We start from the raw sequence: 12,747 nt of genomic DNA on the forward strand, positions 1-12,747 counted from the left end.
CATGGGGGTGGAAACATCATTCTTTGGGGCTGTTTTTCTGCAAAGCGACCAGGACGACTGATCCGTGTAAAGGAAAGAATGAATGGGGCCATGTATCGTGAGATTTTGAGTGAAAACCTCCTTCCATCAGCAAGGGCATTGAAGATGAAACGTGGCTGGGTCTTTCAGCATGACAATGATCCCAAACACACCACCCGGGCAACGAAGGAGTGGCTTCGTAAGAAGCATTTCAAGGTCCTGGAGTGGCCTAGCCAGTCTCCAGATCTCAACCCCATAGAAAATCTTTGGAGGGAGTTGAAAGTCCGTGTTGCCCAGCAACAGCCCCTAAACATCACTGCTCTAGAGGAGATCTGCATGGAGGAATGGGCCAAAATACCAGCAACAGTGTGTGAAAACCTTGTGAAGACTTACAGAAAACGTTTGACCTCTGTCATTGCCAACAAAGGGTATATAACAAAGTATTGAGATAAACTTTTGTTATTGACCAAATACTTATTTTCCACTATAATTTGCAAATAAATTCATTAAAAAAACCTACAATGTGATTTTCTGGATATTTTTTTTCTAATTTTGTCTGTCATAGTTGAAGTGATGAAAATGATGAAAATTACAGGCCTCTCATATTTTTAAGTGGGAGAACTTGCACAATTGGTGGCTGACTAAATACTTTTTTGCCCCACTGTGTATACTCTCTCTTAACAAAAAATGGATTCAGTGGTCATACTCCACAAAATCAATATTTAGACATACCCTTGATTGAAATAGACATCTTCGTGTTAACAGTAGCTGACAACTAGGTCATCCAGGAGTGTAGTTTGTCAAATTCCTGAGTTAAAAAACATATTGTTGATTAACAATACAAATCTTCACGGCAGAAATACACACTGTATTTAAAAAGCAAAACTACATGTGCAAAGCGAAATGGCAGTATAAATCAGTTCACCTTTGCAGCCTCTCAAAATGAAGTATTAGTCTGAAATCAAGTACCATTTTTTTTTTATTATTATTCTTTTTTTTTGAAATCAGACCATTTATGCTTCGCACACATAGTCTGTTTGTGTCCTCTCGTCGCCTCCTTTTTAAACAGGTCAGAGGTAATCGAGGGGAGGAAACAAAAAATGGGCTTGTATGAAATGAGACTCCATTTACAGGAGAGGAATCCCTAAATATGTGTTAAGTGTTAAAAATACATTTTGCCTGTTGTGCCAGACATTTTATAGAGGAGTTGCGTAACAAAGAGGAGCAAACTCCTCCATTCACCTTTAACAAATATAGTGACCACTTTCCCGGTTTCCGGGTCACGTCTGAGAGGAGGAAGGACACACACAGCCCTACTCACTCTGGAAAATCCCTACTTGCATTTAAGAAGAATTGTCAGTCACATGACTAAGTGAAAATTTGACTTTGAGTTTGCCCCTATTTAAACAAACCACACATACTTTTGAACACCATACATCTGACAGAACTAAACAGTAAGATCCTCTGACATTCTCCTGAGTGACAAAAGCACCACTTCCCAATCCCATGTAGAATTAAAGCCGGAGATGATGTCAGAGGCTGGCGTGGGTACTAATGGGATATCTACTGGGAATAATAGTCTGGGGAGAAGAGTTGTGGCTGCTCATTGGGTCCGGGGAGGTCATCTTGTGGACGAAGGAGTTTGAGGTGAAACCTGAAACAGAGGTGTGAGTGAAGCACAGCTGGCCAAATAAAAATGTTGAACAGTACTGAAACTCAAGTATTTTCAGTGGAGCAGAGAGTATATGAGAGCAATGAACAGCTGTAATCAATGTCTCCAAGCAGCTATTAACCAAATGAGCAAAACAAGATTGCCAAACACAGACAAAATAAAATGTAAATGTATGCAGCTACCACTCTCTCCATTAAATTGTGTTGCCTATTAGAAAATGGTCAATTGAAGCAAACACTATTTAAAAGCGGATAAGTTGCCAAACAAAGTAAGCCGTCATCTCTTTAACAAGTTATTTCCTATACAATTCAGCAGAAATTCCATCTCAAATTTATACTAAGCCCATTAAGAAATTTGGTACTAATTACTTGTTTTTTGCTGTACAGCCTAAAGCGAAGGAATTGCATTTCAAAATATTTAATGGTTCCTGACTTCCCTGAACAGTTGCGTATCACGGGGACTATTCAATGCTATTGCAGTCCGCCACAGGATGTTTTTGTGCTGTCAAGGGCAGTCAGATCTGCTAAATTGTAATTACTTTGCTACTATGGCCTGTTTATTGCCTTACCTTCTCATGCCATTTGCACACACTGTATATAGACTTTCTTTTATTATATTGTGTTATTGACTGTACGCTTGTTTATTCCATGTGTAACTCTGTTGTTGTTTGTGTCGCACTGCTTTGCTTTATCTTGGCCAGGTCGCAGTTGTAAATGAGAACTTGTTCTCAACTACCCTACCTGGTTAAATAAAGGTCAAATAAAAATATGTTCTTTGGGAGAATTCCTTTGGCATAGATTCAAGTTTGATCACAATAACTATTTTGTGCCACAGAAATTGAAACATCATTTGTTTTTCCTTTGTGCTTGTAGAAACAAATTCTGGAGTGACATGCATCACTGGTTAGAAAAAAATCTTTCCCATATCCCACTTTACTAAAGATAATGTAACTTTCGGTATAATAATGGAAAATAATAACGTTACATTTCTATTGAAAGTTCTACTTATTTTGTGGTAAATTTTATATTCATAAAAATGCATAAAAACACAGCCTTTGCTTTGCTTTTCAGAAATAAATGTTTAAATACTTTGATTCATTGGAATGTATAAGGAGAAAAAAGTTGGCAAAAAGACTCCTGAAATTGATTAATGAATGAGTTGTGAGATATGTTGTACCCCTTGTGTGCTCGGTTTCCCACTGATTCTATTTGAATGCATGTTAGGAGCGGCAGGTAGCCTAGTGGTTAGAGCATTGGACTAGTAACCGAACGGCTGCAAGATCAAATCCCTGACAAGGTAAAAATCTGTCGTTCTGCCCCTGAACAAGGCAGTTAACCCACTGTTCCTAGGCCATCATTGAAAGAATGTGTTCCTAACTGACTTGCCTAGTTAATTAAAATGATGCCTTATTGTATTTGTACATTGGTAAAACAAAAACAATTTAAGACATATTGTAAAAAATGACAGGTTTCTACCTGAAGGGTAGAGTGTTACAATCTACTGCAAAGATAGCCTGCAGAGTTCTATCCAGGTCTGTACCCAAACAATTTGAACTTCTACTTTTAAAAATCCACCTCTAAAAACAAGTCTCTCACCGTTGCCGCCTGCTATAGACCACCCTCTGCCCCCAGCTGTGCTCTGGACACCATATGTGAACTGATTGCCCCCCATCTATCTTCAGAGCTCGTGCTGCTAGGCGACCTAAACTGGAACATGCTTAACACCCCAGCCATCCTACAATCTAAGCTTGATGCCCTCAATCTCACACAAATTATCAATGAACCTACCAGGTACCACCCCAAAGCTGTAAACACGGGCACCCTCATAGATATCATCCTAACCAACTTGCCCTCTAAATACACCTCTGCTGTTTTCAGCGATCACTGCCTCATTGCCTGCATCCGTAATGGGTCAGCGGTCAAACGACCCCCACTCATCACTGTCAAACGCTCCCTGAAACACTTCAGCGAGCAGGCCTTTCTAATCGACCTGGCCGGGGAATCCTGGAAGGAAGTGGCAACTCAACAATGATGATGATGGCCGTGCCAGCCAGTAGAGCGAAAATGGTGAAGAACATCATCTGGTAGGGGTCTATGAAGCGCTGCAGGAAATGGGCTCCCTCCATGGTAACCACGGGAGCAGCAGCTGGAGAGTGAAGGAGGACAGAGGGGTGGGTGAGACTAAGACCTGACCCTGCTCAATGCTCCCTTCTAGCCATTATGAACTTGGTCTTTGTAAAGCAGAATCCCTTTTGAATGTTTTGATACAACAACTACACAATGGTATGGTGCTAGTTGGAGCTGCAGAGAAATCCTAATGTGCTCCATTTCTCCAGCCAATTAACACCTAATGGCTTTATGGATGGCTGGTCAGAAGATGCAGGGTTCACACTGCAGTCTCCTGCTTTCCTACTGATGCAGTAATAATACAGCTCTAAGATGAGATGACAGGCCTAAACATTTTAAAGAAAAGTTACCCAAGTCTCAAACATTTGGGAAGTGTAGTGTCTAGATACTTTTCCCCCTTCTACACCGCATCTTGCTACCCTGCACCATCACAGCATTAAGCCATTAATATATCTTTAGCCCTGTTCCACTCAGAGATGACGTTGCTGACCTTGCATGGTGGTGCTGGGGTCAGCCACGTGGATGAGAGTGACTGGGATGACGAGGGTGTGGCCAGTGGATGAGCTGGTTATGGAGATGGAGGCTGCAGCCTGGGGGTCCATGGCACATGTACTTTAAGAAACTGGGGAAGCTGTGGGACACCTCTCTCTCCTGAAATGAGATGGACAGAGAACTGGACGATACCTAACGGACAGGAGGAGATGGTGGGTGAATCAGCGGGGTTATAGAGAATTAACATCCAGTGCCAAATGTTTTACATCCCTCATTGTCCATCATTAATTTCCTTTCTCCATTTTTATCTCCTCTAAAGTGTGATGAGACCCATGTCAAAGGTACTTTATATGAAAGTTGATTGACATCCAGACCTTCAGGCTGTCGAGTGCTGCGGCGGGGCCGTAGACGGTGAGCTCTGAGCTGGGCTGCAGGTTTATGAGCAGCAGCTCTGTCTGGTCAGAATTTAGGCCTGTCTCAGAGAGTATGCTTGTCCTCTACTATCAGTTGTTTGGAGAAAAGGAGCCCATTCAGCTGACTATATTATCCCTACACTGTTTATGGCCTTCAGTGAATTAATTTCATGAGAGTTACAGGTATTGATTATTCCCTAGTAAACACTACTTCCTTGCCCTCTTTGCCACTCCACACACACACCAGCTGGCCCACTGTGGGTTTAGTAAATCCCTGCATGCATTTTCATTGGATCTAATGGGCGGTTAATGATGTGGAGGTCATTTCCATTATACATAAGTAAACTGAAACTTAGAGCAAAGACCATACAGTGAACATATTGGCCAACATTCACCACATCATTCTTGAGGCCTAACAGGTCCTACCGGTACTGGGATCGAGGCTGGTGTTTGTGAGGTAGACGTCGTGTGCGGAGAACTCGACAGCGTCACTGGTCAAGCTCAGAAGGCAGCTGACGGAGCTCTCTGGGTGCAGCAGGGCGATGGACTCAGTCTGGGTCGAGGAACAGGAGCCTATGAGCTTGTTTCCATTCTCTCTGGTGGTGAGCTGTCCCCTGCTGTCCTTGTCCCCCCTCACCACCTCTGTCCTGGTGGCCCCCTCCACCACTACCTGGCACAAACACACACAGGGAGGCACAACACTGGCATCTCTTGGGGTGCATCTCAATGCAATGACAAAGGAACAGGGCTGGTAAAAGCGATTGCAGGGGTTGCCTCACCTATCCTGTGATGTGGCCCTTTACACTCGTACCAGTATACAGGTGGAAAATGGCAGATTTGAACACTGATAAATGGCTAAATTGGAACACAATGACTGTACAGTATCATGCGATACATGACGTCAGAGCTCAGGCTCTGCACTTCACAGCACTGTATGGGTTTCGACTGACAGCTGTTCTGAACTTCACCACCGAGCACGACAAGTTGCTCCCATCCCTCAAGCTAATTGGGCAACTTTTGCACATTTGTTGTTGTCTGAGTGAGGGTTGCTGTAAATGAAGAGGACTTGATGTATTTTGAAAGACGAGATGTGGAAGATTCTAATACAGTAAATAAACGCTTTGATGTCATTCAAAAGCCAAACACCCGCGAGTCCAAATGTGTCAACGCCTATGATCACTTTGTTTGATGTACAGTTACAAGATGACACACCCTGGGTTGTTCTGAACAGAATGAGCCTATTTGTCCACTGTGAACTAAATCTGCAGTGGAACACGCACCTGAATGGAGTCATGGCTGCTATGTGCACCAAAATGATGATCTGTTTCTCTGAATTGCCTTGTAAAAGCCTAACACTAAGATTGTATTGTATATTGTAGCTAGTCATGAATAGGCTTTCAAATGATGCCCACCTGACCCAGATTGTGATTTATAAATGGGCTGTTTTTAAATTGAGTAAAAAAAAAAAAAAACGTGTGTGATGGCAGGGATGCAGGGGTTGTATTCCAAACAAAAACAACTAGAAGTATGCTTGCTGGAGTTCCCCAATGGCAGAGCTAGGACCTCAAAAAAGCACCTTCATAAAAGTGCATTGAAATTACTTAGGAACTGGTGCACACTTTGGTTCTCTACTGTCTAATAATTTTTCCATAATCTCCAAACTGTTCCCTTTTAATTCCTACCATGCTTTTCATATTGTCTGTAAGAAACATTTCAATTTAGCCCTATAGGCCAATTCCCGCAACGTAAGTGAACAGCTGTGCATATTCATTTCAGTGTTCAGTACAGCAACATGGTATCTGTTAACATCTCCATTCAGAGTCATTCTCCTTTAAAATGTCATTACTGAGTTATCTACTGAGCCAGATAGCATCCATCTAATCCACACGGATCCTCCTCAGCCATTCACTCCCTGCTAATTGGGAAAGATTCATATGTAAATGCACAAAAGGCCTGTAGTAGCCAGAAGGAGGGAGCTGCCTGGAAAAGACAGACAGACTCTATCTATGTGTTTGTGTGAGAGAGAGAGAGCTCAATATCAGAGAGGAAGGCTGGGCTAGTAATGAATCCTTACCATGCTGCCTGCGTCATGTCGCTCTGCGGAGAATTGCCACATAAGGGGAGGGGCATCACACACATTACACCACTATGATCAACATCTACACATATTTAGCAGATGTTATTGCGGGTGTAGCGAAATGGTTGTGTTCCTAGCTCCAATAGCGCAGTAATATCTAACAATTCACAACAATACACAAATCTAAAAGTAAAACAATGGAATTAAGAAAAATTGAAATATTAGGACGAGCAATGTCAGAGTGGCATTGACTAAAATACAGTAGAATAGAATACAGTACATCATATGAAATTAGTAACGCAGTAGGTAAACATTATTAAAGTGACCAGTAATTCCATGTATATGTATATAGGGCAGCAGCCTCTAAGGTGCAGGGTTGAGTAACTTGGTGGTAGCCAGCTAGTGATGGCTATTTAACAGTCTGATGGCCTTGAGATTGAAAAACAGCTTCTGTCTCTCGGACCCAGCTTGCGGTGGGCAGACCGCACCACCTTCTGGAGAGTCCTGTTGTTGCGGGCGGTGCAGTTGCCGTACCAGGCGGTGATACAGCCCGACAGGATTCTCTCAATTGTGCATCTGTAAAAGTTTGTGAGGGTCTTAGGGGCCAAGCCAAATGTATTCAGCCTCCTGAGGTTGAAGAGGCGCTGTTGTGCCTTTATTCACCACACCGTTCTGTGTGGGTGGACCATTTCAGATCGCCAATTTCTGGTCTGGGTAGGTTTTAATAGTCACAGTGGGAACAACATCCCCTATACACTTCCTGATGAACTCAGTCACCGTGTCCATGTATACATCAATGTTATTATACAAGAACATGTCCCAGTCCATGTGATCAAAACAATCTTGAAGTAAGGATTCCGATTTGTCAGACCAGCATTGAATAGACCAGTGCAGTTGTTTGATGGCCATTGTGGTATCAGCTTGAGGGGGAATATCCACAGCTGTGACTATAACCAAAGATAATATTCATTGGTAGGTAATACGGTCGGTATTTGATTGCAAGGGATTCTAGGTCGGATGAACAAAAGGACTTGAGTTTCTGTACGTTATCATAATCACACCATGTTTACTTAATCATGAAACATACACCACCGCCCTTCTTCCCAGAGAGTTCTTTATTCTTATATGCAATGTACTGAGAACCCAGCTGGCTGCATGGATGGGGACAGTATATCTGGAGAGAGCCATGATTCTGTGAAACAGAGTATGTTACTGACCCTGATGTCTCTCTGGAAGGAGATCCTCGCCCTGAGCTCGTCTACTTTATTGTCCTGAGACTGAACATAGCGAGTAATATACTCTGAAGTGGTGGATGGTGTGCCTGCCTCCTGAGTCAGACCAGAAGTCCACTCCAAATACCTCTTCTCCGCCGGCGTCTTGGAGCAGCCTCTGGGATAAGTTAATTTTCCCTGGGGGGTGTGTGAACAAAGGATCCAATTCAGGAAAGTAGTGGGATCAGTTTGGACTACACACTAAAATAACCCCTCTATGGAAAGGTGAGACTCTCACAAACACATCAGTTGTTTTGCTCTAGGACATCATCAGGCCTCACAAGACTCGTCTGAATATATGGAGACTGTTTAGTGCCAAAAATAAGGGGTTAAATACTAAAAAAATCCTGATCTGTCTTCTACCTCTCAGATATAGGACAGACTCTTCAGAACAACCTTCTGAAGGGGGGGGGGGTGTACGACTATCTGTTGTTCCATGTAGTGAATCTGTTGTTCAATGCATTTTTATTGGCTAAGAGCAGCAATGCCCAAAATGATGTCATCAAATAATTTTTGTATATCTTTTTTTGATACTACAAGGGGTCTTAAAATTCCAAATCTAATAGCAAAACGATCCTTGGTATGACTTTAAAACACTTCCATATAGCTTAGTAGTATCTCCCCCCTCCCCAGGCTTAGAATCTTGTGGGTGCCATGGTGTACTCATTTACTGTAGTTGTACTGCTGCAGCATTCAGATAAACGGACTGCGGCTGTGCAACGTGCAGTCACAATCACACAGACACTCTTTTTGTTGTACTCAAACAGCAAAACACAGACGAATCCCAGTCTTTCCACTTCTACATATCTCAATGTCCTGTACGGGTCAATATCATAAAAAAGGTACACCCCATACAGAGCATTAGAATGTAATTCAGAAAATCAATACTAGGCAGGGAGTCACTATTTACAATGTTTACTTTGCTGAGGGGCTACAAGAACTGATTGAATAAATGCATTCTGAGAGATTTAAGTATTAAATTAAAATGTTCTGTTCCACTGGTAAAGGCAATGGAAAGACATTAGTTTGAGGAAAGATGGAAGAGTTCGCGACAACAAATCACTCAGAGCAGCTTTGACACTACTTTTCCAGCTCATGATGAAAAAATGATGGCTCCACAGCCTTGGTCCACTCAGGTAACAGCCCTCGAACCCTACCATCCCATCTTAAATTGTCTGCCTTGCTGCTTTTCCCCTTCCTGTTTGCATTTTCTTCCCCAATAAGTACACATTCTGAATCCTGTACCTTCATATCTCAAGTACAAGTTAACTTTATTATCCCAAAAGTGGTAAATTAATTTGACTTTCAGATCTGCACAAAATAGTATTATTGTAAGGTCCTTAGTAACTTGAAAATGAATACCTTTAGGGAAATAGACAGAAAGCAACCATAATTAACCAGAACTAAGAAGTGTGAATTTACGGGTTGGTGGTGAACGAGCGCAGGGAGTTGTGACTGAAGGACCATTCCGGTGTTAGCATGGAGGTGAACAGTGAAAGTAGGGACCATGCCCAGAGGAATAGCAGACAGGCGGTCTCTGTGTAGAATTGGACTGGTGCTGAAACGCAGGTACGACACTGGGACCACCTGGAAAACCACAGAAAGGAGCAAACCTTTTTATGCGAGTAAAGTACATGTTCTATTTTTTATTTTTTTATTACAGGCCTGATGGAAACAGAAAATCTTTCGGCAAACTTTCCAAATGTCGACAAAACACGCTAGAAAACGGTGGGATATTTTTTAGTTGGTCAAATGAATTATGCGAGAAATGTCGGTGGAAACGCTTTTATGGGCAAATATTGATAGAATAACCATTATATCGAAGTAAACTTGGAGTCACACAGTGGCATGTATAGTGTAGTCCTCTCCCACTACGACTCAGGAAACCATGCAGTTTATTAGGCTACAGACTAAATAAGTTATAAACTTCAGAGTGGTGACAGTGCAAGGTGATGAGCTTGATGCTCCTTTCCAATAAATATCGATGGTCTTATTCTGGTGACATGATAATCGATGCTTGGCTGCAGTTTGTCCATATGAATAATCTTATCATGTAGGCTATTTGTGCTCTCTAGCCAACAGTGCACAGACAGCGGTGTTGGCTAGAGCGCACACTTGCTATATAACGCAATATTTTAACTTGTTTTATTCGGTACATGGGAATTTAACCGCAAAAGGTATTTTTCTGTACACTACATCATCATACTCAGCCTTTTATCTGCAACATATTGCGACACTTGCAATAACATCTGCTAACCATGTGTATGTGACCAATAAAATGCAATTTGAACCAGTCAATTTGATGGAAACATCTCATGGGAAAATCTGCATAAAAACTATATGCACATTTTTGAATATACAGTTGAAGTCAGAAGTTAACATACACTTATGTTGGAGTCATTAAAACTAATTTTTCAACCACCCCACAAATTTCTTGTTAAAAAACTATATTTTTTGCAAGTCACTTAAGACATCTACTTTGTGCATGACACAAGTCATTTTTCCAACAGTTGCTTACAAACAGATTAACTCCAGTGGGTCAGAAGTTCACATACACTAAGCTTCTGATAGGCTAATTGACATAATTTGAGTCAATTGGAGGTGTACCTGTGGATGTATTTCAAGGCCTACCTTCAAACTCAGTGCCTCTTTTATTGACATTATGGTAAAATCCAAAGAAATCAGCCAATACCTCAGAAAAAAATTGTAGACCTCCACAAGTCTGGTTCATCCTTAGGAGCAATTTCCAAACGCATGAAGGTACCACGTTCATCTGTACTGTTACGTTCCACAGTTTCTGTGTTGTGGGTTTGTATGTATACATTTCAGGATGGCTTCCTGGATCCCCCAAACAGCTGATTGGTCGGCCCCATCAACAATTGGAGCTGACCCCGCCCTCTCATCAGATACAGCTGTCTGCAATTACAAACGCCTTCTCCAACTGGATAAAAGCCTGTGTTCCTTTGTTAGGAGGGAGAGCTTCTTTGATGTCCTGTGTTGGTTGTTGCTCAGAGACAGGTTTTGTAAAGTATTTTGTAGCCAGTCCTGCTGAGGTATGTTTGTCAAAAGGACTGTGTTTTTGATTATTGAAATTGTTCACTTTATTTTAGTAATTATTCTGTTTCTATAAGGCACCTTGGGAGTGCTTAGGCAAGAGGCCTGCGGGCACACATATACCCGTAGTATGTACTCTGTCTATGCACACTAGGTAAGACTTGGGCGGACCACCCCCTGTAGTTTGGTTAGCGCGCCTGGTGGTGTTAAGGTTTGGTAGGTAGGAGAGAGGACTAACTTACTCTCTTTGGTTCCGTCCAGCCCCTTTTCCCCACATTACCATGTTAAGGAAATAAATTCCCAGTAAACTGTAATATTTTCTGCCTCTGTCATTCTTACCCGAACCTACAATCACATACCTCTTTCACTCCCAGGGGAGTTGAGTGTAGCAGGGTGTTGCGTTCCCTCCTCCAAGAGGCATGCGTAACATAATTGGGGCTCATCTGGGATGATCATTAAACCCACCAAACCCTGCTGCTCTGAGCTCTCTGTGTGGTGGTTGTGAGTTTGGGTGACTTGTTTAGTTTATGTGTGTTCAGTATGGTGCTGTGTACAAATTGGCTGCCTCAGCCATCTCCCAGTTTGAGGTGCCCTCTGTTGATCAGTTGGTGGGTTTGCGGAAAGTAGACCTTTGCACTATAGCCGACTATTATGGACTCTTCGCCACTGAGAAAGCCCTAAAGGCTGAGCTTGTGGTGCTAGTCAGGGAGGTTTAGTGAGAAAACAAATTCTCGTTGAAAGATGAGAGGGAGGCTTCAGGAGAGGAGACGGGTAGACCTTCCGATGCCGACGCGGAGGAAGGGGTTGCTCATACCCCCTTTACATTGCCCGAATTTGACCCTTTATCTTCTGCTTTGGGTAGTTCAGACGGGACTGGCTCCAGTGACTCCATAACCTGCCTGTCATCAAGCCCACTTCGATATTACTTCAAATATTGCTTTAGTCCCTCCATTCCAGGAGTTGGAAGTTCATTCCTATTTCTCTACATTTGAGCATGTGGCCGCTGTGCTGCATTGGCCGCCCCTGTTACAATGTAAGTTGTCTGGGAAAGCCCAGGGAAGTAGTAGCTGCTCTCTCCCTGGAAGACAGTTTACAGTATGATATAGTTAAAACAACTGTTGTGGGCTTATGAGTTGGTGCTTGAAGCTTAGACAGCGCTTCAGGAACCACAAAAAACCCTCACCGTACATTTGTTGAGTTTGCAAGGGACAAACAGTCTCTGTTTAAATGCTGGTCTTCAGCCAGCAAAGCTAACACCTTTGATATTCAGGAGTTGCTGTTGGAGGACTTTAAAAGCAAGCCCTGATAGAATTGTAGTTAATTTAAATGAACAAAAAGTGGCGACATTGGCCCAGGCAGCAGTGTTGGCAGATGAGTACGCTTTGGTGCACCTCGTTTTTAAGGCCGAACGATTGTCATCAGTGCCTAATTCGGGTCGCTTTTCCTCTAACAACCCCAAGCCTTCGCACGAGATACGTGAATGTTTTAACTGTCACCAATAGGGTCACGTGATTGCGAACTGCCCGGTTTTGAAAAATAAACCAAAACAGTCCCTGTCACCATCCCCTAAATTGAAAAGTGTGGGTTTAGTCCAGTCTTTGGCTCGTCCGTTGGACAGAGTTAT

The 12,747-nt window shown here is 42.6% G+C and overlaps 1 pseudogene across 1 annotated transcript in view; it reads right to left on the minus strand.

Annotated features, from left to right (window-relative positions):
* Nucleotides 1-3,577: 3,577 nt before the first annotated feature.
* The window catches only part of LOC110491123 (nuclear pore membrane glycoprotein 210-like), a 49,860-nt pseudogene continuing 40,690 nt past the window's right edge, over nucleotides 3,578-12,747 (minus strand). The window contains exons 24-28 of the transcript XR_016487034.1: nucleotides 9,492-9,656; nucleotides 5,148-5,391; nucleotides 4,683-4,780; nucleotides 4,307-4,500; nucleotides 3,578-3,835 (exon numbers count right to left, since the gene is read on the minus strand). The product of XR_016487034.1 is annotated as a nuclear pore membrane glycoprotein 210-like (transcript). The remainder of the gene's footprint in view (nucleotides 3,836-4,306; nucleotides 4,501-4,682; nucleotides 4,781-5,147; nucleotides 5,392-9,491; nucleotides 9,657-12,747) is intronic.

The sequence above is a fragment of the Oncorhynchus mykiss genome, chromosome 16, assembly GCF_057628025.1.
Source record: "Oncorhynchus mykiss isolate SJ-2025 chromosome 16, ASM5762802v1, whole genome shotgun sequence".
In the NCBI taxonomy this organism is placed as follows: Eukaryota; Metazoa; Chordata; class Actinopteri; order Salmoniformes; family Salmonidae; genus Oncorhynchus; species Oncorhynchus mykiss.